At 41.5% G+C, this 27,586-nt stretch overlaps 1 pseudogene; it reads left to right on the top strand.

Moving 5' to 3' along the window:
- The first annotated feature begins 1,994 nt into the window (after window positions 1-1,994).
- On the top strand, window positions 1,995-13,879 carry LOC100927208 (annotated as a pseudogene).
- The last annotated feature ends 13,707 nt before the right edge of the window (window positions 13,880-27,586 follow it).

Raw genomic sequence — 27,586 nt, 5'->3', positions numbered from 1 at the left:
TGTTCTCATGATCACTTCATCTTATTTAACACCGGCTTACGGAGTCATGAATTGTTTGGATAAAATGAGCTTTGCTACTTATTTGCTAGGTATGCATATACAACATTGGATTTCTCTTGCTTGCTTGAAGCAATGCGATTGTGCTTCTCATCTTTCATGAACGTTTTGTGGGGTCAAAAAGTGTCAGAAACCTCCCTGTCACTCAGATTTGACATCTCACCATCACCTTTGACACTCAGCCCCAGCATCCAATTCATTTTTGCATCTTGTCCCTTGTCCCTCCACAAGCTCTCTGACATCCAGCCTCTTCTTTCTGCTCACTTTTCTCCCTTGGATTATTGGAATCCCTTCCCCATTAATCTTCTGCCTCCCAGCTCTCCTCTTCTCTAATCCAGCCTTCCCACTGGGAGGCCTGAAATCATCCTCTTCAAGCCCACGTCTGATCCCGTCAGTCACTCACAATCTGATCACTTCACTCACGCCCTTCCCATGGCTTCTTAGCACCTGCAGGCCACTCGCTGTCTCCCCCCAGCTTCCATAGTCTTCCTTCATGGCCGTCCCAGCCATGTGCCAGCTCTGTTTCAAACAACCCTGGGACTACTCGATGGCCAAACTGCAAGTGTTTGCTATTGCCTCCTTCTCCTTGTTTCTTGGATTCATTATCTTTTCCCAAGCTGCAGCCTGGCATTCACCGCCTTCCTCCAGCCTTCCCTCATGCCTTGGCCATTTGTATCCTCTCCTCTTTCAATGTGCTTGGGGCCCACTGTCTGGTCTCTCCTTTTCCCCTTCCATTCTCTACTTGTAAAATATTTGCCTGAATTCGTGTTGTCTCTCCTAATTCAGGGATCCTGGCCCTTTGGTGTGTCCTGGCCCCTTGGGCAGTCTGGTGAAAGTCACTTTACCCTTTTTGCCTCAATTTTCCCTTCTGTAAAAATGAACTGGAGAAAGAAAAGACAAACCTCTCCAAGTATCTTTGCCAAGAAAACTCCAAACGGGATGGGAAGAGTTGGACACGAGTGAACAACAGCACCTCCTGTAATTAGTACAATTACCGACACGCAGTTTGTTGACCTTAATCAATGAGATTTTTTTCAACCTTCCTCCAAACAATGTTCTTAAAGGCACAAAGTACAAGATATAGAACTGCAAGGAAGTCAATTATATTGAAACACTCTTATTAGAAAAGATTAAAAACAGACCTACAGGTTTCTAGGGCACTGAGACAGAAAGAGAAAGGAAGCTTCTCCAGGACCAAGATTGTCCCCTTTTTAGCTTGGAGTCCCCAGGGCAGAGCACAAAAACCCCAAGCTCTTAAAATGTTTGCTGAATGAAGGGAATCTAGATATAATTGACAGGTGCAAGTTTTTTGTCTCTCAGTTTTCTCATCTGTAACATAGGGAGGTTGTACCCAGGTCCATTTAAATCTCTTCCACCCCTTTTGGAGGAGATACCATATTCTGAGACTAGACGGTATTTCACTGGAGCAGGAGTCCCGAATGGGCTTTGGAACTGGGGGGCCCCTATCCCCACAGGGCTGTTGTAGCCTCAACCTCAGAAGGATTTAACCTTGTAGTATCCTGAGAAGGAACAGGAGAAAGCAGGATTCTGTTTTCCATTTCACACTTGGGTGCAAACCTTATTCTTCCCAGATTGTCTCTATTACTGATGGACACATCGCATTCTAAAGGGCCATGGAATTGGGCTGAAGCCAAGCCTATCTGGGTCAAAGGTTACTTTACTTGCCAAAAAAGAATGACTCCAAGTTTGAACGTGAACTGTGGTTAGTACCAAGGCTCAGAACTCACTGGGGTTCAATGTCCTAATCGTTGCACTGGGTCCCGAGACCCTGAGGGGCCTAGGGGTCTGCTTACTGAGGAACCAGGCCAACCTCCCTGAAGCCTAAATAGCTGCCTCGAGCTCTCAGTAGAAACGCCTTCCTCTTGGATTGTTGTGGGCTCGTGTTCTAGGGTTTCTCACAGCTGAGGGGGTGCAATATGAGAAGAACATTATATGTGTCCCAGGATTGGAACCGAATGGAGGCAGTTTTCCTGCCCCGTTGCCCAGTCGGTTGGTTCCGGGGTTGTGTTGGCCACGGGAGAGAGGCAAAGGCCCACAAGCCAACAATCGATGAGACCCTTTCAGACTGGCCCAGGGCTACGGTGTGCTGCCCAAGGCCTGTCTCAGGGGACCCGAGTCAGAATCCTGGCTCTGCCACAGGCTACCACATGGTCTTGGTCAAGTCCCGTCCCTACCCCTCTCAGGCCCTCAGGTTGTTCATCTCCAAAATGAAGGAGTGAGGCCTGAAGAGCTCTACACTCCCCTCCAGCTCTGACCCCATGACTGGATGCTGAGCAGTCAACAATGTGGAAAGGGCTGGTATTTGGGGTCAGAAGTCTCACTCCCTCCTTCTGTCACTTTCACCTAGATAATGATGAAGGCCTCCTCCCTTCCCTCCTTTGTAAAAGGGGTACCAGGGCTTCCAGGGTCCCTCCTCCTGCCCAGGAGCTCTCTTGGCTTTGCTGAGGAGTGTCCTCAGATAAAAAGGGAGCAGCCCTGGTTCCGAAGGCCGTGGCAGTGGCGGGTCCCGAGTCACCCACTGGGCTGCCGGGCTTGGGCCATCCCCAGTGAGACACGCTCTGTGGTCACCCAGTGACCCGGGCTTTCCGTCCTGGCAGGATGTGGGCACTGCCGAGGGCACTGGCAAAGGATGCCGAGTTTCAGAGGATGGCGGAAGCCTTGGCAAGTGAAGCCCAAAAGAAATGATTGGACACTCGGGCTCCACGGTAACAGAGGGAGCAGCATTCGGGGAGCCAGTTCTCCCCACCTCGGGAGGACCGGGCAGCCTGGTTCCCATTGTCTGCTCCCAACATTTCCAAGAAGGAAAGGACAGTGAGAAGCTCCTTGAGCTCTCAAGCGGAATCCTGTCCCCCTGGCAAGGAAACCCTGCTGGGCACGCCTCCCCCAAGGCTCAAAGCGCCTCTGTCTGTTCAGCAACCCCCGGGACCGTGTGTTAGGTCCTCATGAAAGTGGAGACTAGGTCAGAACTCACGGGGGAGGGAGCAGGGCCCTCCGGGGAGAGCCCCATGAGGGCTGTCTGCTGCCTGGCACAACATGGAGCCAAAGAGAATCCCACAGCTCCTCAAGCACTTGCCTGTAGGCAAAGGTCTGGTTCATAGACTGTGTGGCCTGAGCCCCCTGCAGGCCAGCCAAGGAAGCACTGCAAGTTTCTGACCATTTAGTTGTAAGGAAGCTTTGGAAGCTGAGGGCTCAAGTGACTTGCCCAGAATCCTTTGCCAGCAAGGGTGCGGCAGGATTGGAAGCGTGCTCCTGACTCCCAGTCTAGCACTCCCTGTACCCTGCAGGGGGCTGCCTCTCAAGAAGCTCAGCACCTGCTTAGGGAGGGAGGTCAGGGAGAGACAAAGGGAGAGAAACTGAAAAAGGTACAGACAGGAGAAGGATAGAGAGAGAGAGAGACAGAGACAGAGACAGAGACACAGACACAGACACACAGAGACAGAGACAGAGACACAGAGACACAGACAGACAGATTAGGGCTTTGTGAATTTGGGGGTGTGAGCCTTGGGGAGAGTTAGGATTCAAAGGTGAAATTGAGGCTTTCTGCCCAAAGAATGCTGCTACCACTGATTCAAACGGGGAAGTCAACAGGAGGAGCAGCTTTTGGAGGAAGGTAATGAGCGCACGCTGGGGTCTGGGACACGGCAAAAGCCGGGTCCCCCAGCAGGCCCCTCCCTTCAAAGCCTGCTCTCCTGCCTTGGGGGAAGGGGATTGACACCATGTCTTTAGCACCAAGTACTGCTTGCTTCTCTGCAGCTGCCAAAAGGCTTTCGAGGACTCCACCCAGAGGCCAAACTCCTGTGACCAAGGACCATTTAGCTAAACTCTTCCCTCAATGATTAACAGACTCCTTGGTCTGACCACCCCCATCTCAGGCATTCTGAACCACCTCCCATCATCATCCATACCCCACTGCCTGTCCTCTCTTGCCAGATCTCTTATTGTCCATCACCACCTCCACCCTCCACATCCTGCTCTGACATTATCCACTATGCTCTGCCTCTCTGTCTCTCTGTCTCTCTGTCTCTGTCTCTGTCTCTGTCTATCTGTCTCTCTCCCCTTTCTCTCTCTTTTTCTCCTTTCTCTCTCTCCCTCTGTCTGTTTCTCCTCTTCTCTCTCATTCTCTCCCCCTTTATCTCTCTCCCTCCCTTTCTCTCTCCCCCTCTCTCCTCTCTCTTTCTCTCTCTCTCTCTCTCTGTCTCTCTCTCTCTGTCCCTGTCTCTCTCTCTCTCTCTCTCTCTCTCTCTCTCTCTCTCTCTCTCTCTCTCTCTCTGTCCCTGTCTCTTCTCTCTCTCTCTGTTTTCTCTCTCTCTCTGTCTCTGTCTCTCTCTCTGTCTCTGTCTGTCTCCCTCTGTCTCTCTCTCTGTCTCTGTCTCTGTCTGTCTCTCTGTCTCTTCTTTCTCTCTCTCCCTCTCTCCCTCCTCCCTTCTTTCCTCTCTCTCTCTCTCTCTCTCTCTCTCTCTCTCTCTCTCTCTCTCTCCTCTTTCTGTAACAAAATTGCCTTCATCTTCAATCTTTTCTTTTCCTACTGTTTGCATCTGATGGGTCTCCCTGACACCTGGCTTCTTCCTATTAACACTCCCTGACCACTCTTTCCAGCACTGGCAAGGGAAGTGGCTTCTCCCTGCTCGTCACTGACACCTCTCCCCTGTGCCCAAGCCTCAGTGACCTCTCCTGCTTTGAGCTTCCCTCAATCCACACCCACCACCCAGTCAAAGCTCTGATCACTGCTGTCTGCCAGCCTCCGGGACCCTCCCCTTTCCTTTGGCAGGCAGTTCAGGGACCAGCTTCCAGTGACAAAGGACATGGATCACTTGAAGCTTGGTCTTTCAAAGGAGAAAACAGAGACTTGCGATCTCTGGCTTTTTTCTCCTCCACATCTTTGAGTTTGTTTTCTTTGTTTTTTCCTCCTTTTCTCCTTAGTGCTTCTCATTCAAGGAAGACTGCCCCAGAAAATCCTGAGCCCTTCTCCTTCCAAATGGGGCTAGCTTCTGCTCTCCTTTTGCTTTGCTTTGCTTTGTTTGGGTTCAGTTTTGGTTTGTTCCTTTTTTGTCTTTCTCCCTTTTAGTATCGCCCATGCCAAAGTCCTAGAAGCATTTCAATGATATACATTCCTCCTGGAGCTCCCTAGGACCTTGCCACCAATGGGTGACAGTGTTAAGCCTAGGGTTTGCCTGATACAACTTCTTCAAAGACAAAGTTGTCCCCAGGCCCTGAGTGTCCCCGGTTTCTCTGAGGCGGTTTCCTGAATATCTAGGAGCACACAAAATCCCAAGCACATGATCTCTCAGGTTCGTTGAGAATTATACGGTCAGATCCATGTTGTAGAAAAATCATTTTAGGGGCGTATCAGCAAGGAGAGACACTTATGACAAGGACTGATGACAAGACCATAGAAGTCACCTTATTCTGGTGGCCCGCTGCTCTATGGGCCAGATGTGCTCTCCTATGGAGATGAGGGAGACCGGCACCAGAGAAGATACGCCCCCACTGTATCTTCATTATAGATCTTAGCCATGCCAGGGCAAATCCAGCCCCTTTTGTAAATTCAGTGGCTTAATTTGGCACTCATTTAGTGCCAAAATTGAGCCTGAACCAAGGGAGTTCCGGCCCTACAGCCTGCGTGCAATAGGACACAGATGTCAGAGCTCATGAGTGGAGCGATGGGCACTTTCCTGGCCATTGTCACTAGGTAAGTGGCTAGGAATCGTGCAAAGACAAAGGTTTGCTTTTTCTCTGTCACTGCACAGGCTCAAGAAGAGCAGTTCAAAGATAGTGGTTTGGTTCATCCTTTCCATTGACCTGCCAGAGGCCAGCAGAATTTGTGAACCAAGACCAGAGTTTCTTTATACACTCAACCAATGTTTCTGCTTATAATTGTTCCCATTTCTGTCCATCTTGAAGATTTCCAGAGCACTTTTCCCACCCTCCATACTGCAATCCACTTCTCCAGCCATGTTATTTCCTGAATGATTGAGTCCCAGCAGCCATACTCCACCCCCCTCATCCAGAGCCTGCTTGCAAATTTGGCTGCTCAAGCAGAACTGGGGCTAGACTGGAGTCACTGAGTAGAGGATTCACCTTAGGTTCCATTCTTATTAGAATGACCCCTTTGGTATTCAGCTCAACTTGGACCATTGACTCAATGTTAAGCCTTTAGAAAAAGGAGTCCAATTTCCTGAAGGGGGTAATGTGTGAGTGTGTGTGTGTGTGTGTGTGTGTGTGTGTGTGTGAGTGTGTGTCTGTGTGTGTGTAGATGCAAGTAGAACACTGTTGAAATCTTTGCTGGATAGGACCCCAAAGAGAAGGACAAGAAAGGGATGAAGGAAAGGGATGAACTAAAATGAGTGAATAGGAATGGGTGAAAAAATGTCAGAGGGATGAAGGAAGCTGAGACAAAGCGGGGAAAAAAAGACATCAGGTGAAGCAATGGAGCTTTCAGGACTTGGAAATGGGGAGGAAACCAAAAGGGCAAGTTAGGGGACCAATCTTTAGGCCTCTCTGCTGCTCAGAGCTGGACTGAGGAAAACAGCTCCTAATGAATTAGGACAAAACTTTGCCTGCTGCTTAAAGTTTTCCTCACAAGAGCCCTGTGTGAAAAGCATTACCTGCATTTTACTGATGCGGGAAACTGAGGCTCCCAGAAGTGAAAGGTTTTGCCCACAATCTCCCAGCTCATTAGTGTCAGAGGCAGGCTTTAAGTCCAGATGGCTCAGCTTCCTGTCCAGCACCTAAGAAAAGAGTGTCATGCTCTTTTCTCTTACTGAGGAAAAGCAAAGCTCTGGACAGTGGCTAGAGCCGACAATGTAGAAACCCATTCCTTGGCCCTATCCTAGAAGCCCCATCTTACCTGTGGGCTCTCACCAGATCACCAAGGGTCCTTGGACCACTGAGCAAACTCTGTTCTTATGGTTCAGAAGGGCTGCTTGTGGCTGCTACCTTCTCACTGTCAACTTTTCCCTTCAGACTCAGGGCCAACTTCTTGGCAGCCTTAAAGCACATGAGAAACAAAAACCATTGCCTTGTGCTCTGGGTGGGGCTGAAGGAGATACAAAGAGTCTGCTGGGACCAATGCCCTGTGCTCTTCCCGGGGCCTGGAGAGTCCTGGGAACCGATCCCCACACCTGCTCATTAGAGTAGGCTCACTCACCTGGGAGGACTTGCAACTCAGAAGTAGAAAAGTGACCTCTAGTGATGCATTTCAATCTTGTTAAGGGCTAGGAAGGTGGGAGGAAAAAAAATGAGCTTTTATGAAGGACCTACTGTGTGCCAGGCACAAATTAGGAATGTCACTCTGTAAAAATGCTCCCACCTCACTTTCTACAAGCACCGAAAGTGAAATAAAACACCAACCACAGGGTTTTCTTTGAGTCTTTTTCTGGTTTACATCATTACTTCATTTGTTTCTTCAATTTTCCATTTCAAATTTCTTCAATCTATTGTCAGAATAAATCTAGCGCAGTCTCAGTAGGAAAATTAAGTGCTCAAGTAGAAATCTTTTTGTGCTGGCCCCTGAGAACGTGGTGTTTTAACTGGGTTTTAGGCCAAGGAAATCACGTGCACCCACCACTCGTGAGAGTAAGCACTGGAATCTGGGCACATCAGCCTGGGGGTGGGGCCCTAACATTGGGCTGCATAGTGGTCTGGGGTCTGCTTCAGAGGACAGAGCTTCTTCCCTGGAGTGACAACACCAGGCCGGGGTGGACAGGAAGACCTGTCCAAAGCAAGATGATGTAAATGAAGGCTGCTCTGGGAGCTCAAGTCACCCAAAGCAAATCCTGAAACCACTTTAACACTTTAGCACTCGCCAGTCATCCCAAGCTAAGTGTCGCAAACATGGGATGCTCTTGGAGTCAGTGATAATACAAACAAGCCAAAGGACAGCCAAGCCATGGGAGATCTTAGATGCCGCATGGAGGGGACTTAGTTGAATAATATATAAGACACAAGCACAAGAAAGAAGCAGGAAGGAGGAAGCACCCCTGAATAGAGGCAAACCGAGTCAGGAATCAGACATATGAGATATGAAACCTAGTCTAGCTTTACAGGGGAGGCAGAGGAATTATACGGTCAGATCCATGTTGTAGAAAAATCATTTTAGGGGCGTATCAGCAAGGAGAGACACTTATGACAAGGAACCCAATGAGGATCCTCTTGCAATAGTTCTGGTGAGAAAGAAGGTTCTGAACTGGGTTGGAAGTTGTACAAATAGAGAAAGGGGGTGGATGCAAGAGATATTGAAGAAGTGGAATCCCAGAGCCCCTACAATGGGTTAGAATGAAGGAAGAAGAGGAAGGGAGAACTCTGACATGGGAAACCTGGATGACAAAAAGGATATTGCTGGTGCCCTGGACAGAAATGGGGGATTGGGAAGAGGGGAAAGGAATAGAATGACTGGTTTTTGCTTTGTACATACTGAATTTGAAGTCATCCAGGAAATCCAATTAGAGATGTCCCATAGACTGTTGTCAGTATTGGGCTGGAGCTCAGAAGAGACACTAGGACTGGCTAGATAGGTTGGGGACCATCTGCTTGGAGATACTAATTGAATTCATGGGAGTTGATAGCACCAAAGGACATTGTATAAAGCGGTAGGAGAGCAGAGTGCTCAGTATAGACCTGAATGAAGATCTAGCAAAGGGAATTAAGAAGGAGTGAGCAGACAGGAAGGAAGGGAATAAGAAATAGCAGTGTCCTCAAAACTCAGAAAGAAGAGAATATGGAGGAGGTAGAGCTAATATATATATATATATATATATATATATATATATATGATATATATGCTATATATGAGACCATTATTAATTTTTTCTTTATGTGAGGGGAGATAAGTTATTCTTTGGGGAATGCTAGAATGAGTACTCAGTTCCTAATGGGAATCATCTCTTGTCTTTCTATAGGGTTTTCTGATTACAAGAGGCTCATCTTATTTTATCCTCTCACTAACTCTTCAGAGCAGTCAGAATTCACATTTTTACTCTTTATTTGATAGACAGGAAAACTGAGCAAAAAGGGACTTTTTGCTCAAAAAACTCCTCCAATCCTCAGCTCGATCGAGCAATCGAGAACATGATCTCCGGCTCCACGGACTTGACTCTCCTCCTTGGTAAGGAGGATTCTCTGCTGGACAGTTATCCACCTTAATGATTCCAACCCCAACTCTTTAAAAAAAAAAACCTCTGTCCTGCTCAGACTCTCCCATATTAGGAAAGTATGTGTCAAGACCCCTCTGGACTTAAGTTTTCTCATCTGCAAAATGAGTATTGGACTAGATGGTCTCTAAATACCCTTCCAGATTTGCCATGGCACTTCATTTCTCTGGGCTTCCTTTTCCTCCCTTGTAAAATGAGAGGGTTTGATGAGAAGGTCCCAAAGTTCCCTTTCTGTTCGGACAAAAACCGTTCATTTTTGTTGTCTCACTTTTCACTCTTGTAAAATGAGAGGACCAGCTGACATGATCTCTCCAGCTTCTTGCAACTCTTGCCATTCAAAGTCAGTTAATAGCCTCTTGTCCTGCAAAACTCATTGGGCTGTGGTTCAGTCTGGAGACAAATGTGATTTCCTGCTCTATAAGAGAGGGGCCTCTGGACCCACAGCTGCTCATTGTCCTCCCTAGAGGGGACTGAATTCTTGGAACGCAGACCTCTTGCTTGAGCTCTCGAACACCACAAATGCACAAGGCTGTTTCCATAACATATGTCTCCAGCATTAGTGAAGCTGCCCTGCCCTGGGCCCCTCACATGCCTGCTTCACCTAGACTGTAGCAGTGACTGCATCACTGGCTGTCTCCCCGAGTCCTGGAGCACAGAGTCCTGCTAGCAATCAGAGGCCCCCAGCGGGCATTCTGCCAGGACAGTCGGGAACTGTGATGACCTCGGGCATTCCAGCTCTTCGCACCCTCTACCAGCAGCTTTACCCTTTTCATTGAGGTGGTCCCAAATTGGGACATGAGGAGCAGGGGTTAAAATGCAAGGTCTTACGTTGCTTTTAAAAGCAGCATAATTGGGGACGATCCCAAAACATTATAAAAAAGAAAGAAGTACTTAGCTAGCTAACTATCTCTTATCAATTTAGATATCTCTATCTATATATACATGACACTTAGTATCCTTCCCCCATCTCTGAGCTATCCCATATAACAAATAATATGTTTAAAGAGCAAAAGAAAGAAAAGAAAAGAAGATTAAAAGAAAAGGGGAAACTCAGCAAAACTGATCAATACTTTAGAAAAGGCCTGAAACTATGTGTGATATACCAAATTCTTGGACCACTCCCCTCTGCAAAGGGATGAGGTGGGGGCATTTTCTCCTGGTTATTCTTCGCAGTCGGGATTTATCATTTTGCAACATTGACTTCCGACTGGTGTGTGGTTGATCTTTCCATTGACCATTGGGCTGTTCTTTCTGTTGTAGTCATTGTGTCTGAGGTTTTCTTGCCTCTGCTTACTTTCTTCTGCGCCAGTTCACATAAATTTTCCGTGCTTCTGACTTTCATCATTTCTTACAGCACAATAATCTTCCATCACATATATATATACCACGATATGTTTAGCCATTCCCCAATCGACGAGATGTCACACTTTTGTTTTTATTCTAAAATTTACAAACACCAAATAAGATAAGTATGTCCATGTATCTTGTAGAACAGGACAGGATTGTACAGGGAAAATGTGAATCAATTTTATGTAGAGATCACTTTTCTTTTTAAGTTTAGGATAAAGTAAACATGAAAATTCCAAATGTGTCCTCCTTCCTGCTTATGATTTGTTCTGGTCTTCTTTCTGTTCTCTTTTTGTTCGTTTGTTTAGAACCCCATATTTAACTTTCCTCTCCCTCCCATGACCCTTCCCCGGTCCATTAAAAAGAAAAAAGAAAAGCAAAATCACTGTAGCAATTCAAAACAAATTCCTGAATTGACCATGTTAAAAACGTATGCCTCATGGTGAGATGGTGTAGCATGTTTCATCGTCAGTTCTCTAGAATAGCAGCATCAAATTGAAATAGAAATAAGGGCCATTAAATTATATCTAAAGATTCCAGTGGCCACATATTGACTTAGAAAACCTGTTTTATTGTATTTATATTTATTTGCCAACTACTTATGAATTACATTTTCATTTTATTTAGGAAGCATTTGAGTTTCTGGATACATGCAGCTGAGGACTATATTTTTGATACCTCTGCTATAGAATGATGATTGGTCATTGCATTTATCAGAGCCCTTAAATCCTTTGAAGTTGTTTTTTATGGTTGTTGTTATTTCATATCCTGTTCTGATTTTGTTCACTTTCTTTTAAAGCATTAGTTCATACGAGGTTTCTCTGAAACCAGCCCCTGTATCATTTCTCCCAGCACAATAGTATTCCATTATAACCAAATACCATAACTTGTTCAGCCATTCCCCAACTGATGGGCATTCCCTCAGTTTCCAATTCTTTGCCACCATAAAAAAGCTCCTATAAATATATTTTTGTACATAGGAGTTCTTGTTCTCTTCCTTTAGTCTCTTTTGGATATAGACCTAGTCATGGTACTACTGGGCTTAAGGATGCTGCTTTATTTGGCATCAGGGCTCGGGTTAGAGCAAAGATCTAGGTTTGAGAACTTACAAATTCTACTCTGAAAGCTAGTATAAGCTAGAGCTTTTTTTTTTTTTACCATGTTGTACAGAAAACAGGTAAAAAACAAAAGCACATGCAAACACACACATATACATACACACACTATATAGCAAAAAAATAAAATTTGAATCAGCCACATGAGGTGTATACAATGGCAAAGTCTCAGCACATGCTCAAAATGGGGTCAGAACAGGGAAGTTTATACTTAAAATTTATACTTAAAAATGGATTTGGTTGAGAACAGGTAATCAATGCCAGATATGGGAAGGGGCATCCCTAATCAGACCCAGATATAGTAAGGAAATTCCCCAGGTTGCTTATCATACCAGACTCTAGTGGGGGAAATATCCTAATTCAGACCAAAAATTGGGTGGGAGTCCAAACTTCTAACCAGAAATAGGTGTCGGCCTGCACCGCCATAGTTATTTAGGAGCCTTGTCCAATCAGGAGCCAGTTTGCCTGTTTAACAGAGTCACAATGAGTCAGGACAGTAGAAAAGTATAGGCTATCTATAATAGCTTTTTCAATTCAAGTCAATAATACCAACTATGTACCAGACGCTTTGCTGAATTCTTGGGTATACAAATCAGTCCTGACCCTCAGGGAGCTTATAATCTGATGAGGAAAGGCAACATACAAAAGGAAGCTGGGAAGAGTAAGGAGGAAGAACCACCAGGGGAAACCATTTTCTATGACAACCAGGGAGTTCAGCCAAACAGAGCTGAAGACACAAAGTGGAGTTATCTGAAAAGTTCAGATCCTAGTCCTCTAGAAAAGAAAGCTTTGATAAAAGTTGACTTTACTCTACTCTCTAGCCCTCTAATCAAGAGATAGAGGAAGTTAAAGTTGAGAAGATGTTGAGTATGCAAAGCTGAATTAAACAACGTGATGATGAGATTTTAGGCGACATATAATTTTCTATTTATTGTCATTAGGACCACTTAGTTTAAGTGACTCCATATTGAAATCCTATCATTTATGCTACACCAAACAGTTTTCAAAAATCACAATAATCCGGTGTCCTATGGCTCTGCTGCCAAGGAGGAGCCACTGTTACCTGAGACTGGACCTTTAGAGGGGAGAAGATGGCACTGTGGAGAGAGAGATAGAAACCTCTAAGATCAAGAAGTTCATCAAGAATCTGGAAGTGGGCCTGCAACAATGGCACATTGACCCTTCTTCCCAAAGATCAGATTTCTCAAGTGGCAAAAATGTTGGCAGATGGCTTTGGAACTGTATCTATCTATGTATCTATCTATCTATCTATCTACATATATGTATGTATCTATATAAATTCTCATATAAACCACTTTCTAGCTCTACAGCAAAGACTCAAACTTTATAACAAAGTATCTTTTTTTTTTTTTTAATTTTTTTTATTTAATAGCCTTTTATTTACAGGATATATACATAGGTAACTTTACAGCATTAACAATTGCCAAACCTCTTGTTCCAATTTTTCACCTCTTACCCCCCCACCCCCCTCCCCTAAATGTCAGGATGACCAGTAGATGTTAAAATATATTAAAATATAACTTAGATACACAATAAGTATACATGACCAAAACGTATAACAAAGTATCTTCAAACGGTCTGGTTGTTTATCATGGAACAATTGAGACAGAAGAAAAGAAAAAGAAAGTTGACATTGACTTTGAACCTTTTAAGCCAATCAGTGCATCTGTGTGACAACAAATTCTATATAGAGGCTCTTACAGCAGCATTGTGTTCCAGTCTAACGAGAACAAGTTTGCCCTTATCCTAATAGATGGTGGCGGTATACTCGTTGGCATTCTGGAACAAGACACAAGAAAAGTCCCGCACAAATTCACTGTGAATCTCCCAAATAAATCTAGTTGGGGAGGTCAGTTCACCGTGCGTTTTGCCAATAAATAGGTAATTTATGAATGGGACAACGACATAACTATGTAAGGAAGGTAGCAGAGACTGTGCAGCTGTTTACTTCCGGGGACAAAGTAAATGTGGCTGGTCTCATTTTAACTGTATGAGCTAACTTCAAAACTGAATTTCCAATCTGATATCTTTGATCAGGGATTGCAATCGAAAGTTTTAAAATTAATTGATATTTTCTATGGATTCAGTAAAGCAATGGAATTGTTTACTGATGTCCTCTCCAACATGAAACTTACTCAAAAGAAACTAACAGGACGATGCTTCCATTAATGCTGTTTTCTATTCTGGGGGTCTGCTTTGGCAATCTGATGATTTGAGCCGATACCTCAGAGTTGCTTTGATGGGCATTTTTCTAATTATTAATGATGTGGAGCATTTTTTCTATGGCTATTGGTAGCTTGGATTTTTTTTTCCTTTTCAAACTATGTATTTATATTCTTTGATCACCTGTGGGGAAATGACTCAGTCTTACAAATGTGAATCAATTACTTATGTGAGCTTTATTATAGAAAATTGTTTTCCTTTGAATTATAATTGTATTGGTTTTGTTTGTGCAAAGCTGTAAAATTTTATGTAATCAAAATTGTGCATTTTATTTTCTAGGAGCTTTTTTATCCTTTGTTTGATCATGAACTATTCTTCTATTCACAAATCAGAAGAAAACTATGAACATAAATCATATTCTCTTCCATCTTATGACTAAATTCCTCTCATTCACATTGACAATGAATGTATTTTCCCTCCATCCTATTCTTTTATACTTTAACTCTCCTTTCTCACTGCCCCCACTTTACAAGTGGTATGAGAGAAGGAAGATACTTAGTATTAGTGTTCTGTGTTTGATGGGATCTGATTCTGTTCCCCTGCTCCTCTTGTTTTCCCCCCAGACTCCAGTCATAGGTTCTTACCCTTTCTTTCATTCCTTTTAAACTCCTTTTTGCAATATGTGTCCAGGGTTAGCATGTATTTTGCTAATGGTTCATACTGCTCTTATTCTATCCTTCCTCTTATATTCTCCTTCATCCTCCCCCTCTTCCCTCCAGTTTCCCTCCTGAGTCAAATTTGTGACTACATTTAGCTTTCCTGTACATGTGCATCACACTAGCTCAGAGGAAAGGATGGTTCTAATGTCCTCAGCGTTTCCCACATCTTCCTCTTGGTTTGTCTCATTTTCCATTTGCACCATGGTTATGTTAGCCAATTTCCCCTCTTCATCCCCCTTTCTTCCTTAGAGTACTTTTCTCCTCCTTTTCCTTTTTTTAAGATCATCAGAACAGGGGGAAGCTAGGTGGCACTGGATAGAGCACCAGCCCTGAAATACAGGAGAACCTGAGTTCAAATCCGGTCTCAGACACTTAACACTGCCTAGCTGTGTGACCCAGGGCAAGTCATTTAACTCCAATTGCCTCAAGGGGAAGAAGAGATCATCAGAACATAGCAAAATGACTTCTAGACCCTTGCTTTTAGTAATTTTTCAAATTCCAAGTTGTAGCCTACTTCTATATGTACATGTCACAGACCCTCCCCCCATTAGATTTTACAATGTTGAGGAGAACAATACTAATGTTGTTGATCATCTTTGCATTAGCTAGCACATAGCCTTAATCAAACATGCTGAATCAAATCAATATCTCTAAATGAGATACAATCATAATTTCAAACATTTAAAAACCAGATTAAAAACACAATTTAAATGTGCTTCTAGGTAAAAGAAAAGCCATTAGTTAATCAACAGCCTGTTCATCTGGACATGTCACTAGAAGCAAATCTTCTAATCTGTTGAGTTCTAATGGAACTAGTTGGGTTTTTTGGGGGGGGTTTATGTGTTCTTTTTTTATTAAAGCTTTTTATTTACAAAACATATGCATGAGTCGTTTTTCAACACCTTGGAACCTTCTGTTCCAACTTCTCCCCTCCTTCTTCCCACCCCCTCCCCCAGATGGCAGGTAGACCCATACATGTTAAATATCTTAAAATAGATGTTAAATCCAATATATGTATACATAGTTATACGGTTAATTTGCAGCACCAAAAAAAATCGGATCAAGAAGGGAAAAAAACGAGAAAGAAAACAAAATGCAAGCAAACAACAACAGAGAGAGTGAAAATGCTTTGTTGTGGTTCACAGTCCTCTCTCTGGGTGTAGCTAGTTCTCTTCATCACTGAACTGATTTGGTTCATCTCATTGTTGAAGATGGCCACGCCCATCAGAATTGATCATCTTATAGTCTTCTTGTTGCCGTGTATGATGATCTCCTGGTTCTGCTCATTTCATTCAGCATCAGTTCCCATAAGTCTCTCCAGGCCTCTTGGTATTCATCCTGCTGGTCATTTCATTGGTTGGGACTGATACCTAATGAGTCATAGCGAGGTTGAGAATGTTTTTTTCAGTCTGGATAGATCTCCAGGGGTTATGATAAAGTAGTGTGCATAGAAAAATGGTAGCTTCAAGCAGCTTTCCATACAGATTTCATATGGGACCTGCAGTCAGAAGACCTGGGTTTGAGTACAAACTCAACTATTTGCCAGAAAGTGACATAGGACAAGCCCTTAACTGCTTGTAGACTTAGGAGATAATAATGCTTGATTAAAAAACAAGATTACAAACAAAAATTCTTTGTAACTATGGGTTATTTTTTTCTAGTGCCTTGTATGTAGTAGGTATTTAATAATGCCATTCAAAAGAATGAATCTCTTCCTAATGAATTTCCAAAGATCTCCTTTGTACTTCTCTTATGTAGTTTTAAAATTATTTGTTATCATGGTCATTAACAGACATGAACATCTCAATATACAAAGAACAAAATAGGAGATTGTATATGTTCTGTATCATACAGACATATTAAATTTAATAGGTTGATAGCAAAATGACTATGTGCATTTGGATCTTCTTTCCGTTTTTCTTTTTGTATTTTTAGATGTGTGATTGATGCATTATTATTTTTTCTTTCTTTCTTATTCAAATCTATACTCAACCACTAACTCCTCCTGACTCCAAATAGAGGCCACCCTTTCTTGGGAAAGAAATAGTAGAGTCAAACCATAACTTGCCTTGGCCATGTCTGATAAATGCATATTTTATTTTGCATCTCTAGTCCATCACTTCTCTGCCAAGCAATGGGAGACATGCTTTACTACTAGTCTTCAGAAATTGGGACTGGTCATTGCCTTGGTAAGACATCTTGAGCCTTTCAGTGTTTCTTTTCCCCCCGTATTACGGTGGCTAGAATACAAAAGTGGAGAGTTGGTGACATCACAGATAAAGTGTTGATCCTGGAGTTAAGACTAGAGTTCAAATTTGATTACAAAAATTTACTAGTTGTGTGACCTTTAGAAAGTCATTTAATTTCTGCCTCAATTTCTTTTTCTGTTTAATAATAGCATTTACCCCTCAAGGTGGTTGTGAGGATCAAATAAGTTAATATTTGTAAAGCACTTTGCAAACTTTAAAGCACTATATAAATGCTAGCTGTTATTATTAAATTATTCTCTTAGTTCTGCACATTTTCCTCTGTATCAGTTTATACCGGTCTTACCAAGCTTTTCTGAATCTCTTATATGCATCACTTTTTACTATACAATAATATTCCATCAAATTCATCTATCCCAATTTGTTTAGCCATTTTCCAATTTATGGATACTCATTTTGTTTTCAGTTCTTTAGTATAACAAGCGGTACTGTTATAATTCTTTTTTACACATAGGACCTTTCCCAGTATCTTTGACTACTTTGGAATATATACCTAGTACTGACGTGGCTAACTGATTTTGAGACTATAATTTCAAATTGCTTTGCAGAATGCTTGGATCAATTTATAGTGCCACAAATAATGCATGACAGTACCTGTCTTCCCACAGCCCCTCCAACAAATGCCATTTTTCTCTTGTCATTTTCCCAATCTGATGTGTAAGAGGTGGAGTTTAGAGTTATATTATTATGTGTTTCTCCTGTTATTACTGTGTAACTTGGGTTACAAGCTCGAAGCACTTTGCAAAAGACTCTGCTGCCAAAAGGCCTGGAGAGACTTACATGAACTGATGCTGAGTGAAATGAGCAGGGCCAGGAGATCATTATCTACTTCAACAACAATACTAGATGATGATCAATTCTGATGGCCCTGGCCATCCTCAGCAATGAGATCAACCAAATCGGTTCCAATGGAGCAGGAATGAACTGAACCAGCTACACCCAGGGAAAGAACTCTGGGAGATGACTAGGAACCACGACATCAAATTCCCAATCCCTCTATGTTTGTCCGCCTGCATTTTGGATTTCCTTCACAGGCTAATTATACAATATTTCAGAGTCCAATTCTTTTTGTGCAGCAAAATAACTGTATGAATATGTATACAGATCTTGTATTTAACTTCTACTTTAACATATTTTACATGTATTGGTCAATCTGCCATCTGGGGGAGGGGATGGGGGGAAGGAGGGGAAAAATTGGAACAAAAGGTTTGGCGGATTGTCAATGCTGAAAAAGTACCCATGCATAGAACTTGTAAATAAGAAGCTATAATTTAAAAAAACCCTCTGCTGATTAATTGAGAGAATGATGATTCAGTGTTGCTGTCTGTGTGAGAGAATTGGTGCCTGAGTTTTGCAGAACTTTTTCGATCTTTATTCTTCATTCTTTCTTCAAGAGGGACACTTGTGAATGCAGATAATATCAGGGAGAGAAAAAAGGCTTGGAAGCTGGCAGACATGTTAGAAAGGATAGTACTCCAGTATGTCTCATACTTCCAGCTTGTTTCTCTAGAGACTTTGAGGAATTTTCCCCTTGGATGAGATCAGTGACTCACTCTCTCTGTTTCTCTGCCTTGGTCTCTATCCCTCTCTGTTTTTCTCTCTTTGTCTCTGTCTCATTTTCCCTCCCTTTCTCTCTCTCTCTTTTTCTCCTTCTCCCTCCCCCTTTCTGTCTCCCTCTTCTCCCTTTCCTTTTTCTCCCTTCTTTTTCTTTTTTCTCTTTCTGTGTTAAAATTTGTTGAGCCCTAACCTTTCTTCTGACCTCCAGTTTCAATCTCTAACTGTCATTCAGACATCTTGAGCTAGATGTTAATCTCATCTAAAACTGAACTTGTTCTCTTTTTCCCCCAATCCTTCCCTCTTCCTAATTCTCTATTACTATACAAAGTACTTCCATCCTTCCAGTCATCCAGACTAGTAACTTAGGTGTCATCTTTGACTTTTCACTCTCGTTCACCTCCTATACTCAGTCTTTTGCCAAGACCTATTTCTACCTTCATAGCATCTTTCCTCTGAGACCTTATTCCTCTTTTTCTCAACTCTGAGACTGCCATAACCCTGGTACAAATCATTTTCACCTCACAACCAAACCATTGCATGCTGGTTGGTCTCCCTGTCATAAATCTCTCCTCCCTTCTGTCTCCACTCAAAGTGATCTTCTAAAAGTACTGGTTAGCCATGTTACCTCCCCTATTCAATAAAATCCAATGGGTTCCTCTCATCTCCAAGATCAAATATTCCTTCCTCTGACATTCAAAGTCCTCCACAACTTGCTTCTTCCCACTTTCCAGTCATTTTACATCTTACTCAACTCCAGTGTACTCAGTGATTGAGTGCTACTGGCCTCCTTGCAATTTCTTTGTACATAAAAATCATGCCAGTAGACTCGAAATATTTAGGGATAGCAGATATATAGAATTTTAGTCCAATATCCCCTCCCAGAGGATAACAGAGTGAACAGCCTCAAAGTCTCGCTAAAGGAAGAAATCCAAATCTTCCAAGGAAAGAGTGGGGCAAGATTCCATACGTATGTATCTGTGCCTTTCCATGGGCTAAATTTAGATGTCAATGTAAAAATATCAATTTTACATGACCAGCACACGCCTTACATGTGGAAATCAGTCCATTGGAATATTGTAATAATTACAAGACACAAACAGAGAAGGGGAAAATGACTTGAAAACATTCATAAGCAAAGCCTCAAAAAGATACATTTTCAATATAAGCTCAACAAACTTTCCTAGAAGACTTAAACCAGGAATTTAAGAAAACTAAAATGATTTAAAAACCAAATGAAAGCAGTAGAAGAAAAACGGCAAAAGAGGCAAACTCTAGAGAAGAAAGATCTTAAAAGAAAATTAACAGCTTGAAAAATGAAATACAAATTTTATTTATTAAAGCTTTTTATTTTTCAAAACTTATATGGGGACAATTCTTCAACATAAGCCTTTGCAAAACTCTGTGTTCCAATTTTCCCCCTCCCCCCACAGCCTCCCCTAAATGGCAAGTAGTCCAATATATGTTAAATATGGTAGAAATATATGTTAAATCCAATATATGTATACATATTTATACAATTATCATGCTGCACAAGAAAAAAAGAGAAGCAAAATAAAATGCAAGCAAACAACAAGAAGAAGGGTGAAAATGCTATGTTGTGAACCACACTCAGTTCCCACAGTCCTCCCTCTGAGTGTAGATGGCTCTCTTCATCACTGAACAATTGGAACTGGTTTGAATCCTCTCATTGTTGAAGAGAGCCCCGTCCATCAGAATTGATCATTGTATAATCTTGCTGTTGCCGTGTATAATGATCTCCTGGTTCTGCCCATCTCACTTAGCATCAGGGACCTCCAGGCCTCTCTGAAATCATCCTGCTGGCCATTTTTTACTGAACAATAATATTCCATAACATTCATATACCATAACTTATTCAACCATTCTCCAACTGCTGGGCATCCATTCAGTTTCCAATTTCTTGCCACTGCAAAAAGGGCTGCCACAAACATTTTTGCAAAGTACAAAATCTTAATGCAGAAAATAATGCCTTGAAAGTTACCATTGGCCAAATGAAAGCTAATGACTCCACGAAATACCAAGAAATAATAAGGAGAAAATCAAAAATTTGAAAAATAGAAGAAAATGTAAAATATCGGGGAAAAAAACTGACCTAGAAAACAGATTGAAGAAAGATGATTTAAGAATCACAAGACTTCTAGAAAATTATGAGAAAAAAAGATTTTAGACTTCATATTTCAAGAAATTGTAAAAGAAAGCTGCCTTGGCATCTTAGAACCACAGGAAAAACTAGAAAGTGAAAGAATCTGTCAGTCAGTCACCTTCTGAAAGAGAACTCATAATGAAAACTACCAAGAATATTATAGCCAAAATTCAGAGCGTTCAGGCCAAGGAAAAAATAGTACGAACAACCAAAAATAAAATAATGTTTTATGATTTAAAAAAAAAACTTTACCAAATATTATTTTAAAAATCTACCTATAATCAAAAGCAAGCATCATCTGCAATGGGATATATGCCAGAACCTTTTCCAGTAAATATAGGAATGAAACAAGGATGCCCCCTCTCCCCACTCTTATTTGATATAGTTCTAGAAATGGTAACAATAGCAATAAGACAAAGGAAAGGAATTAAAGTAATAAAGATGGAAAAAGCAGATAATCTTTTTGCTGATGATGTGATGGTTTACTTGGCAAATCCCAGGGGATCATTAAAGAAATTAACTGAAACAATTAATAGCTTCAGTAAAGTGGCAGGCTACAAAATAAACCCTCAAAAATCAACAGCATTTCTATATAAGAATAATAAAACCTAACATTTAACTACAATACATACTATTACATTGTATTTTATATTTTTATCCCCAGAGCCTGGCACAGGGATTGACTGGTCAATAAGTACATTAAAAAGGTACAAAATATTATGTGATAGCTGAGGTGAGAAGATTATCTGAGGATCAAGTAAGAAATCATAAAGTATGTAGCATTTGAATTGAACTTTAAAAGACAGAAATGGTGAAGATGGAGAAGGAAGGAGTACTGAGAGTAGGGATCCCAACTCACATCCATCAGATTGGCTAAGATGACAGAAAAGAAAAATGACAAATTCTGGAGGGGATGTGGGAAAGTAGGCAAACTAAAGCACTGTTGGCAGAGCTGGGAATTAGTCCGACCATTCTAAGGTGCTATATTTGGAGCTATATCCAAAGCATTATAAAGCTTTGCATACCCTTTGATCCAGCAATACTGTTTCTAGGTCTGTACCCCAAAAAGATCAAAGAAAAAAAGAAAAGTAGCCACGTCTTCAGAAATATTTATAATAGCTTTTTTTTTGTGGTGGCAAAGAATTGGAAACTGAGGGGATTCACATCAATTGAGAAATGCCTGAATGAGTTGCAGGGGTCCTCAAACTACGGCCCGCAGGTCAGATGTGGCAGCTGAGGACGTTTATCCCCCTCACCCAGGGCTATGAGTTTCTTTATTTAAAGGCCCACAAAACAAAGATTTTGTTTTTACTATAGTCCGGCCCTCCGACAGTCTGAGGGACAGTGAACTGGCCCCTATTTAAAAAGTTTGAGGACCCCTGATATGGATTATGAATGGGATAGATTATGGTGTTATAAGAAATGATGAAGTTGACGGTTTCATAAAAACCTGGGAGGAACTGTAGGAACTGATGCAGAGGGAAGTGAGCAGAACTAGGAGAACAATATATAGAGTAACAGATATTATAATGATAATCAATTATGGAAAACTTAGTAACTCTAATCAATACAATAATCCATCACAATTCCAAAATATTCACAAAGAAACATTTTATCCACCCACTTCCAACGGGAAGAGATAATGTATATTTTTTCCTCTTGCTTTTTTGTTTTTGAAACATAGCTAGTAAGTGCCTGAGGCCAAATATGAACTCAGGTGTTCTTGACTCCAGGCCCAGAACTCTATCCATTGTGCCACTTGGCTGCCTCTAATCTGAGGAATAGATGTTCTCCAGGTTTGATATCCAAGACATATAAAAAATTAACAAAAGTATATGAGAGAGGACCATTCCCCAATAGAGAAGTAGCCGAAGGTACGAGCTAACATTTCCCAATAGAATGAAAAGTTATTGGCGATCATATGAAAACATGTTCTAAGTCCAACTCGCTAATAATAAGAAAAATACAAAACAACTCTGAGGTTTCCACACACACCAGCAAGTTGGTCAAGATGACAAAAGATGGGACAAGACAATACCGGCAGTGCCTCAGAACAGAAGCACAGGAAACCACCGTTGACAGAGCTGTGGCTCGCCAATGTATTGTTCGTGGAGTGAATACGAATTGATCCAACCAATCTGGAAACGATTTGGAATTGTGCTTAAAGTGCAAGTTTATGCAGAGCATATACTTCTAGGAGGTCAAAGATGGAACAGAAGGGACTCTATATATTAAGGTCCTCATAGCGGCATAAATGGGGAACCAAGTAAGTTCCCATCATTTAGGAAATGTGGAAACAAGGTCGCAATGTTGAAACATCATTGCAACGAACTATTGTCGCACCGTAAGAAATAATAACCATCAGCAATGCAGAGAAGCATGGGAAGATGTATAAATTTGGAGAGAAGAACCAAGAAACTAATTTACTCAATGACCACCCTACCACGGAGATTTATATTCACTCTTTTAGAACTTATACCCTCTCTTGCAAAAACTTATCATCTCTCTTTTCCCCCTCAAATCCTCATCATTTCATTAATTCCTGAAAACTTATGAGAGTGGCTACAACAACAAAATAAACTTTAAAAAGACAATGGAATGAAAGTGAATGTTGTGTAATTATAATGATTATGTTTAGTCCTAGAGAAGAAATAAGAAAATGCACCTTCCTTTCTTACTGAAGAAATAGGGAAGGAGCCTATGGGTGAATGTTGCATGTTACCAGAGAGAGTTGATAATGCCCGTTTTTTTAAACTAGACTGTTTAAAAATATTTGTGACAAATATGGAACTATGTTTAAAAGAATTGCATATAGTTGACCTATATCCGATTACTTGCTGTCTTGGGTAGGGGGGGAGATAAGGTAGGAATGAGAAAAATTGGGAACACCAAGTCTCATAAAAACAAATGTTGAAAGCTATCTTTACGTGTATTTGGAAAATAAAATACTACTGTAAATTTTTAAAAAAAGGATTTGTTATAAGACAAGGGTCACAGGGAAGGAAGGGGATAAATTTGAAAAAGAACATGTAAAAACAAAAGGCATCAATAAAACTTTTTAAAGAGATACAGTAGAAATTCATAAAAGAAAAATAGCGAGAAAGATACTAAGCAAGTCATGACAAAACAAAAATTCAAGAAAGGCCTAAGCAATCAAGTTGTCTGTGCACAAATGAGCAGAGTGTGGGTAACAAGCCAAGTCAATTACAGATCTGGAGGCAAAAGGGCAAATAACATTATAGCTATTGCTGAAACCGAACCCATGGTTGCAGGTTGACTTGGGGAAAGTCACCCATCATTCATAGAATTTATGCAACCACATGAGCTAGGTAAATGTCTACCTAGAGTCTGCATGGATAGGGATGATCTAACATCTGACCCACCCTGGCAGAGAGGAGACCTAAGGGACCACGCTTTCATTGGGAGCATCCTAGATGGAATGATTGAGAGGCAAGAGTAGGAAAGGTTCAGCATAGCTGATGCTAGGCAAATCTTTCAGTCTCTGAAAAGGATATCAAGCGAAATTATACCTATCTGTCAGACATAATAATAATAATAATAACAAGTCAATAGGCATTGTTAAGCCTGTATTTTGGTGATACCCTGGTGCTGAACCCTGGTGATACAAAAAGAGACAAAAGACCATCAAGGAACCCACAGGCTGATGAGGGAGGAAATATGCAAACAAATATAGACAAAGCAAGTTATATACAGTATAAAAAGGGAAATATTAACAGGAAGACACTAGAGGTAAGAGGGGTTGGGGAAGGTTTCCTGTAGGTTCCATTTTAGTTGGGACTTAGAGGAAGCCAGGGATGTCAGTAGGTAGAACAGAGGAGGGAGAGCATTTCAGGCCTGGGGGACAGCTAGAGAAAATGCCCAGATCCAAGAGATGGCGAAGCTTGTTGGTAGAACAATCAGGAGGCCAATGTTCCTGGACCAAAGATTACCTGCTGAGGAGTAAAGTGTAAGAAAACTGAAGAAAAAATGAGGTAATAAAGGGCTTTGAATGCCATAGTCTTTTGTATTTGATCCTGAAGGCAATAGGAAGCCTCTGGAGCTTAATGAGTAGGGAGTGACATGGTTGGACCTGAACTTTAGAAAATCACTTTTTTTCTCGCTTTTTAAAAATTGAATTAAATACAAAATACAAAATAATAGAAATAAATTTTCATTTCAAGAAAGCACATATATGTATATATATATATATATATATATATATATATATGATAGTAGTAATTATATTCATAAGTGTCCGTCCAAAGATTCCTTGTAGGTTATTTTTTTCTTCTCTGCTGTGTACTTTTTACTTGACTCTTTTTCACCCGAGAAAAAGCACTTTTAATAGCTGATTGGAGGGTAGGTTGGAGTGTGAAAAGGCTTGAAATAAGGAAACCTACCAGCAGGGTATTGTAATGGTCCTCGTATGAAGCAATGAGGGGCTGCACCAGTCAGTATCAGAGGAGAGAAGGGGGCATTTGCAGAAGATATTACAAAGGTAAAATCAACAGGTCTTGGCAACAGATGGGGGGATAATGAGGAGTCAATGATGTCTTCTAGGTTGAGAGCAGAATAGGGAAGATTTACTAAGTAAATCTTAGGCAATAATAGGGAACTTTGGGGGAGAGTTTAGGGGAAAAGATAATGTATTTGGTTTGGGACATATTTAGTTTAAGATGCCTACTGGACCTCTAGCTTAAGTAGTCTACAAATCAGTTGGAGATGAGAAGTGGCGGTCAGTAGAGACCTTTTGGGACTTTTGTCTCTTTTTGTAACCCCAGGATTTGGCATAGTGCCTAGCACATAATATGGGCTTAATAGTGTTTACTGAGTTTTAATTTTTATTTCTTGTTATTATATCTAACAGATAGATTTAATTTTAGCTTGATAGGCCTCTTGGAGACTGAAGGAGAAATTTGTCTAGCATCAGCTATCCTGAACTTTCCTCCTTCCTCAACCCTTCTTCTACTTAGCATGTTCCCAATGAATATATACGAGAAGTGTCAGCATAGAGATGGTCATTAGATCCATGGGAGCGGAAAAGATCCCCAAGTGAAGTAGTATAGAAGGAGAAGAGAAGAGGGCCCAGGACAGAACCTGAGGGATACCTATGGTTAGAAGGCACGATTTGGATGAAAACCAACTAAAGATGGAAAGGACTGATATAATATCACCTGAAAACTTAGAAAGAAAAGACTCAAGACGAAGAAAGTGATCAATAGTGCCAAAGGCTGCAGCAAAGTTAAGAACAAGGATTGAGAAAAGGCCAGTGAATGCGAGAGCCAAGAGATAATTGGGAGATTTGGAGAGCAATTTCATTGGAATGATGGCACGGTCTAAAGCTGAATTGCAAGAGAGTGAGAGAAAAGACATAGAGGTATAACGTATAGTCAATTATGTACTAAGAGCTATATAAATATTATCTGTTATTATTGTCTATTATTTTTTGAATTTTATTGGTATTTGTATTATTTGTATATTTTTGTCTAATAAATTAGCTATTATTATTATAAATCAACTAACCCACCCTCATCCTCCAGGGCCATGAAGATCCAAACTTTTTGGCATAAATTTGCTCAGACTGTCTAGGTAGCTAGATGGCACGGTATATGGAGTGACAGGCCTGGAGTCAGGAAGATTCATTTTTATTCATTCAAATCTGGCTTTATGCACTAGCTATGTGACCCTAGGCAAGTCTTGTAGCGCTATTTGCCTCAGTTTCTGCATCTGTAAGATGAACTGAAGAAATGGAAAACCACTTTAGTATCTTTGCCAAGAAAATCCCTAATGAGGTCACAAAGCATCAGACATGACTTGAAACCAACTGTACAGTGAACTACTAGAAAAGGAAATGCCAACCCACTTCAAGAAAACCCCGTGAACAGTTCTAAAATGATTTTTAAAAAAAGAGAGAGATGAGATCGGAAGATGAGCCCCTCAGGTCAGAAGATACCCAACATGCTGCTGGGGAAGAGCAAGAGACAATTAGACATAACTGAAGCGACTAGGCCAAAGCCAAAAGGAAGCTCAGCTGCAGATGTGTCTGGCAAAAGCAAAATCTAATGCTGTAAAGATTAATATTGCATAGGAAACTGGAAGGTAAGATCTACAAAGCAAGATAAGCTGGATGTGGTCAAACAGGAAATGGAAAGATTAAACAGCAACATCTTGGGTGCCAGTGAACTGAAATGGATGGGGATGGGTGGATTTAATTGAGATGATCACTACATATACCAGTGTGAGCAAGAATGCCTTAGAAGCAATGGAGTAGCCCTTACAGTCAATAAAGGGTTAGAAAAGCAGTACTCGGGTATAATCTCAAAAAGGATCGAATGATGTCTGTTCAAATCTAAGGCAAACCCTTCAATATTCCAGTAATACCAGTCTAAGAGCCAATCAACGAGGCCAGAGGCCAAAGAGTTGTTCCCACAGTCCTCTCTGACTGTAGATGGCTCTTTTCATCATAAGATCATTGGAACTAGCCTGAATCATCTCATTGTCGAAGAGAGCCATGTCCATCAGAATCGATCATCGTATAATCTTGTTGCTGTGGTGTACAATGTTCTCTTGGCTCTACTTACTTCTCTTAGCATCAGTTCATGTAAGTCTCTCCAGGCCTCTCTAAAATCATCATTTTTATGATCATTTCTTAGAGAACAATATTTCATTAAATTCATACACCACAACTTATTCAGCCATTCCCCGGCTGAGGGGCATCCACTTGGTTTCCAGTTCCTTGCCACTACAAAAAGGGCTGCTACAAACTTTTTGAACACATGGGTCCTTTTCTCTTTTTGATGATCTCTTTGGGATACAGATCCAGTAGAGACACTGGGATCAATGGGTATATACAGTTTTATAGCCCTTTGGGCACAGTTCCAAATTGCTCTCCAGAATGTGTCTTTACATTCTGTAGGTAGTCCAGACTACCTCCCTGGAGGCCTCAGGATCAGCCAGAGTCAGGATAAGTAAAAGTCCTTGGTCTTTAGGGGGAGAAGTGAAGGAGGCA

This window comes from Sarcophilus harrisii, chromosome X, assembly GCF_902635505.1.
Source record: "Sarcophilus harrisii chromosome X, mSarHar1.11, whole genome shotgun sequence".
Classification (NCBI taxonomy): Eukaryota; Metazoa; Chordata; class Mammalia; order Dasyuromorphia; family Dasyuridae; genus Sarcophilus; species Sarcophilus harrisii.
The sequence above is the reverse complement of the archived record's forward strand: the minus strand, read 5'-3'. Positions and strand labels throughout refer to the sequence as shown.